The sequence below is a fragment of the Morus notabilis genome, unplaced genomic scaffold (assembly GCF_000414095.1).
Source record: "Morus notabilis unplaced genomic scaffold, ASM41409v2 Scaffold397, whole genome shotgun sequence".
NCBI lineage: Eukaryota > Viridiplantae > Streptophyta > Magnoliopsida > Rosales > Moraceae > Morus > Morus notabilis.
The window spans coordinates 176,758-182,828 of record NW_010363944.1 but is presented as its reverse complement, the minus strand read 5'-3'; the positions used below and the strand labels follow the sequence as shown (position 1 = coordinate 182,828).

The 6,071-nt window shown below is 32.0% G+C and overlaps 1 long non-coding RNA gene across 2 annotated transcripts; it reads left to right on the top strand.

Annotated features, from left to right (window-relative positions):
* Positions 1 to 4,399, top strand: LOC112092961. Of its 2 annotated transcripts, XR_002902840.1 has the most exons (6): positions 1 to 35; positions 1,152 to 1,575; positions 1,767 to 1,874; positions 2,788 to 2,859; positions 3,927 to 4,060; positions 4,151 to 4,399. It is a non-coding gene; the product is annotated as an uncharacterized LOC112092961 (long non-coding RNA). The 2 variants fall into 2 exon arrangements; XR_002902839.1 differs by lacking the exon at positions 1 to 35 and having other exon boundaries at positions 1,081 to 1,575.
* Positions 4,400 to 6,071: the final 1,672 nt, after the last annotated feature.

Below are 6,071 nucleotides of genomic sequence, written 5' to 3'. Positions count from 1 at the left end.
CTCCGAGGTGCATGGGCATTTAGAAAGAGATAGAGGTATGAACTATTATTGCTGTCACAACAATGCTCTGCAATTGCTTTTTAAATTTTTATGGGAGACTGCATGCTTTTTTAAAAAAAAAAAAGAAAAAACAAATAATGAAAACGATCAATGACAAGAGTAGTATGAGTATTATTTGTGGGTGACGGTGTGTTGCATATTATAAAATTTAATATTCTTGTATTAATTCTCTATTTGATTTCTCTTTTGGTTTCAAATTTAAGGAAATCATAATCTCCTATCGATAGTGGAGGCAGGCAAATGGAGCTTCTCTATTTTTTCTCCTATTTCAATTCCTATTGGTCATATCGTGCAAAAATATTACTAGAGCAGATTCAAGCATTTTGGAAATTTTCAAATTTGTATAAAGGGGTGAAGAAACGATCCTCTTGAGGGTGGTACAGTTTATTCTTTATATGTTTTATGCTCTACGTCACTTGTTTGTAGCTTTGTGTAACAAATTTTATCATCATAACACTTCTCGTCTACTCCATATTTCTGAAGCAGATAAGCTTACTTCACACCTGTTCGATCATGAAGGAAATCCTCACTACTGTTCATTTTAGCATTCACGTGCTAAAATGAATCATGCATTCAGTCAGTTACATCTAAGTGTCTTCCGTTACATTAAGGTCATCTTATAGGGCTAGCTATATTTCAGCTTAACATATGAGCAAAATTTTACAACAATAAATGATTTTTCTTTTTATTGAGAACCCTTTTTTTTCTTTTTTCTTTTTTCTTTTTTTTTTTTATCTCAGTTGCATCTGAGTTTCATCTGTTACATTGAGAACAATTTTTTTTATTGAGCACATTTCCTTATATATGTTCTATTAATAGCTTGTTTATGCGTCCTTTCTTTCTCGGCACAGATTTTACTTTCTTATGCTACGAGAAATGCATTCCCTGCTATTGGCGATACTGAGATGAAGTTTATGTGCTCCAATGTGTCGATGTGCATTCTAACGTTGTATTTAATTCCTTTGTTCTCCTCTTTTTTTTTTCTTTTTTTTTCCTCTCAATAAACTGGTATGCGTTGTTTGTTTTTGTTTTTGTTTTTTCTCTACTTGAAACTAGAAGTTTAACACTTACATATCCTTCTTCTATTGTAGAAAAGTTCTCAGTTCTTGAAGCCACAACGAAAGCAAAGAAAAAAGAAACAAAAAGGACAAAAAGTTAGAAATGAAAAAAAGGGTGGAAAGGAGAAAAAGGATATAGTGAAAGGGGAATAATCATTTGGCTTTTGTGGCACAATGGATATTGACTGGTAGACAGTGGAATAAAAAGGGCTATTGAAAAAGGGGTTGCTAAACGGAGATGAATATGTCTATCTTTGTTCTTTTGCACAATAGTTACTGAAAAATAGTATAAAGAATGTGGTATATGGTTTAGGATAGGTTGAGAAATGGATCCAGAAAGTGGAACGTGAAATGTAACAACAAGAAGGTTTGAATCTTAATAGAAAATTTGATTGCAGCAAATGTTAAAAGGAAGGCAGAGACAGAGGGAGAAGCTGCCCGTTCAGCATTGTACAAGGTACGCGTGATGACGGATTTGGTGAAAACCAAACTATGTGATTGTAGACTTGTAGTATTCCTCTACAACTATATGTATATCAACTGTAGGCTTTTAAGTGTTATTAATTTCTTTTAGCTATCAAATTAAACTTTTTGGATGTAGTCTCGCTGTCTCTCACATTCAAATTTTGCTTCTCTTCTTTGTCACAGATTTTGATAAGCTTCCTTTATGTTGTCACGAATGCATGTTCTGTAGTTGGTGGTAATGAGATAAAATTTATGACGACTGTTGGTAGTGAAAAAAGTCACCTAAACAAGGTTTGCTGTTATTCCTTATTGCATCTTATATGAGTTTGAACCAATTGTGTATACTAAGAAAAGAAAATAGTGAAGAGCAACAAGAAAAATAAGAGATAACAAAAAGAAAAATAAAAAGAAAGAAAAAAACTAAAGGAAAAGAGGGAAAAAAATAAAAAAAGGAAAAAAATAAAAAATGGTAAGAATGAAAGGGGATAAAAAGAGAGAGAGAGAGATACGTAAAAGAAAAATAAAAAAAATAGAAAAGAGAGAGAGTGGGGGGAGTTAGGAAGGGAGGGAAGAGTAAAGATGGTAAGAAGAACAAATGTTGGTCTAGCTGTAGCTTCCAAAGTTACTGAGATCTTAGAATTAGACTGACAGTTGTCTTTTTTTTTCGCTGTGAGAATACAAGTAAAGAAAAGAGAGAAAAAGAGTATGAAATGGAAGAAGACAAGGCTGAAAAGAATGAAACCAAGTGAGTGTGAGGGGGAAAAAGGAAAGCAAAGGAAAAAAAGTAGTAAAAAATTGGTTGATCTATAATAATAATTTAATTATCTATAACTATATTAGATAGCACTTTCTGTTTAATGTAGCTCCTCTCACGTTTTATTATTCAAAACTCTTCGTTTACTTATTTTGTCTTACTTCCTTTCTTGTATTGTTAAAATTTGTCGATCCTTTTCTAAGGAGGGAATCAACGAAAAGTTTTGTGCGCGAGTAGGAACTTGCATGTTTAAAAGCCTCCTTTTTGGGTTTTGGTCGTTTGTGGGTTTTTTCTTGTTAAAAAGCGCTCTTCTTCTCTTTTTTAGGGTTTTCGATCATTTCTTCCATTGTCATTTCCTCTTTGATGTAGGTAAAATAAATAAATAGAAATGCCTATCTTTTTTTGGGGTTTGGTCATTTGTGGTTATTTTTTTTGTTGCCTTTGATGCAGGTTATTAGTCATTCTTCATTTGGGTGATTCTCTATGCTGGACGATCTTTTTTTTTTGTTGCCTTTGATGCAGGTTTGGATAAATTGTATGGTCTGTCGTTGTTATTGTTGTTGTTGCTGTTGTTTTTTTTTTTTTTTTGTGTTTTTTTAATAGACGATCATGAGTTTTTGATAAAGGTTGTTCCTTTGAAAGTTCGTATGAAGGATTCATCATAAGCTTATGATAATCCTACCATTTGTTCACTTTTCTTGGAAAAGGTTTTCTTTTCATCTCTTTACTCTTACAAAACCTTGTTTTTATTTTATATGCATGTGACAAATTCTAAGCTTTGAAGTAGTTAATTTTGTTTTTGTGTTTTAATTATGTGAAATTATGAGGTTATCACGGCTGGCTCTTGGTATTTTTGCCTAAAAACTCTATGATTCGCTTGTACAACTACTTATGGCAGTTGACTAGATGAAAATGCATGTCACATTCTTCATTTGTGATATTGAGGTATTTGGTAATCTTTTTGTGATGGAATTCCATGCCTTTTTCAAATACATTAATTCTGACAAGATTTTTATAAGAATATACATCTTGGTAAGTTATCCAATACCCCGTAATCTAGATTTTCTTGAAAAATTTGACCATTACTTGACAACATATAATCTATGATAGAGTAGGTGATTTTTGAGTTGCTAAGCAGTTGGCTTTAGATTATCTTAGTTTGTTTATTAGTAGTTTCATTTACAAGTTTCTTAGCCTTTTAAAGATTTGATTTGATTTGTTTATTAGATTTTTTTCCATTTATTCAAATTGTTTGTATAATTTAACTCTTTTAAGGTTTCTAATTGTATGTCGTTGATGCAATTATCCCATTTGACATTTCTTTCTTCTAAAAATCTTTAGAATCCAAAAAGGATATTTAGGTTCTACAAAGAAAAATGTGTTGAATTTTGTGTTGCTAAGGAAAATGAGTTTTATTAAGGAAAGTTATCATATTTTCCTGTAAATAGCTATATGGTCAGCTTCTAAAGTTTTTTCCCCAAATTCTAAACTTATTGAAGTTTCACATTTGTGTCTTTTCTTTTCCTTGCATGTTCAATCTCAGAATCTTCATTATTACTAAAATTCCTAATCCTATTATGGGATTTTAGGTAGTAGTGTGAATGAGGCCACCGCGCAAATACAGGGATGAAGAAGAAATTAGGTCAGAAAATTTCCAATTTATTTGACAATCAATGGGCTAACTTTCACATTCGATTCAATTATAGACACAGAAGCAACACAGGTAAGGTCTTCATGACGAAGTGAGTTTCACCAGATTCTTAAATGAAAATTATTCATTAGATGACTGGGTTTGTTCAACTTTCTATTGCAGCTTGATATTTTCCAGTTTGTGGGAGCACCTTTTGTTGAAAATTGTATGGCAGGTTTCAACAGTTCCGTTTTGTTGAAAATTGTATGACTTTTCTTCTTTCTTCTCTCCTTATCTTATGATTTCTTTTCTAATTTGGGGTTTTGTTTATTTTGGTTGAAAAAATGAAAAGCCTCTTCTTGCCTTCTCGACCAAAGAGTCGTCCTCATTCTTGCTTTCTTCATTTCTTCATTTCTTCATTTTTTTTTAATTTCTTCACCGATATCCTCGTTTCTTTCTTCTCGCTCGCTCTCTGTTTCCCATTTCTATGTTACTTTAACTCTCTGTAAAATTATCAATCATCAAAAAGTGAAGATACAATCACTATATGTCTATTTGTAGTTAACTATTTCTTTCATTCAATAATAAATTAATTGATATATCTTGGTGACTCATAAATTGAGGGGCATGTGATAGATCTATCGTTAATTGTTGGTGGCATTCTCTAATAATTGTTCGTGCATACAACTTATAGATATGTTGTCATCGTTACACCTATAATCAATTAATTTTGTTCTTTGGAGGACATTTTGCACTTTGCAGGTGGTTTTGTATTTTACTTGTTATGTTCCATGTTTATGTATGCAACTAATATAGTTGTTGTCGTTGTTGTTCTTGGGTTTCCCCCACGAATCAAGTTTTCTTCTTTCGAGGTCATCTTGTTGGTTGTTTCCTAATTTAATTTGGTTTAATTTGTTGTCAAAAATTGGCCTCCAAGGAGAGTCTTATGTGTATAGGTATACTTAGAATTTGATGTTGAATCTTTGATTTTAGATAACTAATACAGAGATAGAATTATGCATAAACTGGCAAGAGAGCAAAAGCAAGCGCCAAATCCACACAAGAAAGCATGCACCAGCTGTAATATAGTTTTTCTTTGAGGTTCTCCTATTAATGTTAAAGCTGTAATATATATTTTCTTTGTTTATTTAGGATGCCTCTGTTTCCTTGGTTTGATGGAGGTATTGGTTGTGAAATTAATTAAAAAAGGAAGTGCGAAAGGAAAAAGGAACTACTTCTCTCATTAGATTTTTCTGATTTTGATTATTATTACTTTGACCAATTCGCATTTTTGGTTCCTTCTTCCTTAGCTTCAACTTTTTAGATTTGGATTAGCTACTACAGAACATTTTGCCATCAAAGACAAACTTGGGCGAGGAGATTTTCATTCTGTCTACGAGATAATATCTCTATGCTCTTTTTGTTTGTTTGTTTTGTTTTTGTTCCCTTTTTTTTAATTCTAATGACAACTGAAGACTATAAATAAAGCTCCATCGAAGTTTTTCTGCCCATTTGTTTTAAACTAACTACTTCTTTCTTTTTCTTTTTGTTTTCGTCAATTATTTTCCTTATGTTTATCATGATGAGCTGAGGAAAAGGGATGATGTAGTCTTAATTTTCTTATGCATTCTTGAAAGTATTCTCACATGGGATTGATATTTATTTTTCTATGATTAATTGTGTTTTTAAGGAAGTTCATTTATTTTTTGGCTAATAAGTCATTGACCTTTGGATAGATGCGTATGGGGCATTTGATGTCAAAACTGCTCAGACAATTACACTTAAAGCCGTATTTATACAGGGTTCATGAAGGGTGAGTTCTTGTGTTTTCTCCCCTGTCTTTCTAAAGCCTATCAAAATGGATAAGGGATATGCAGAAAAAAGAAGATAAAAAGATATAGCTCTTAATATGAAAAACATTGGTACTGATTTCTAAAGCCTATCAAAATGGATAAGGGATATGCAGAAAAAAGAAGATAAATGATATAGCTCCCAATGTGAAAAACATTGGTACTGATTTGAATATTGATAATCCAAGAGAGTGCAGAGCGATACATAAAAGAAAAATAGAAATGAGAGAGGAGGGTGGGAGGGACGAGTAGAA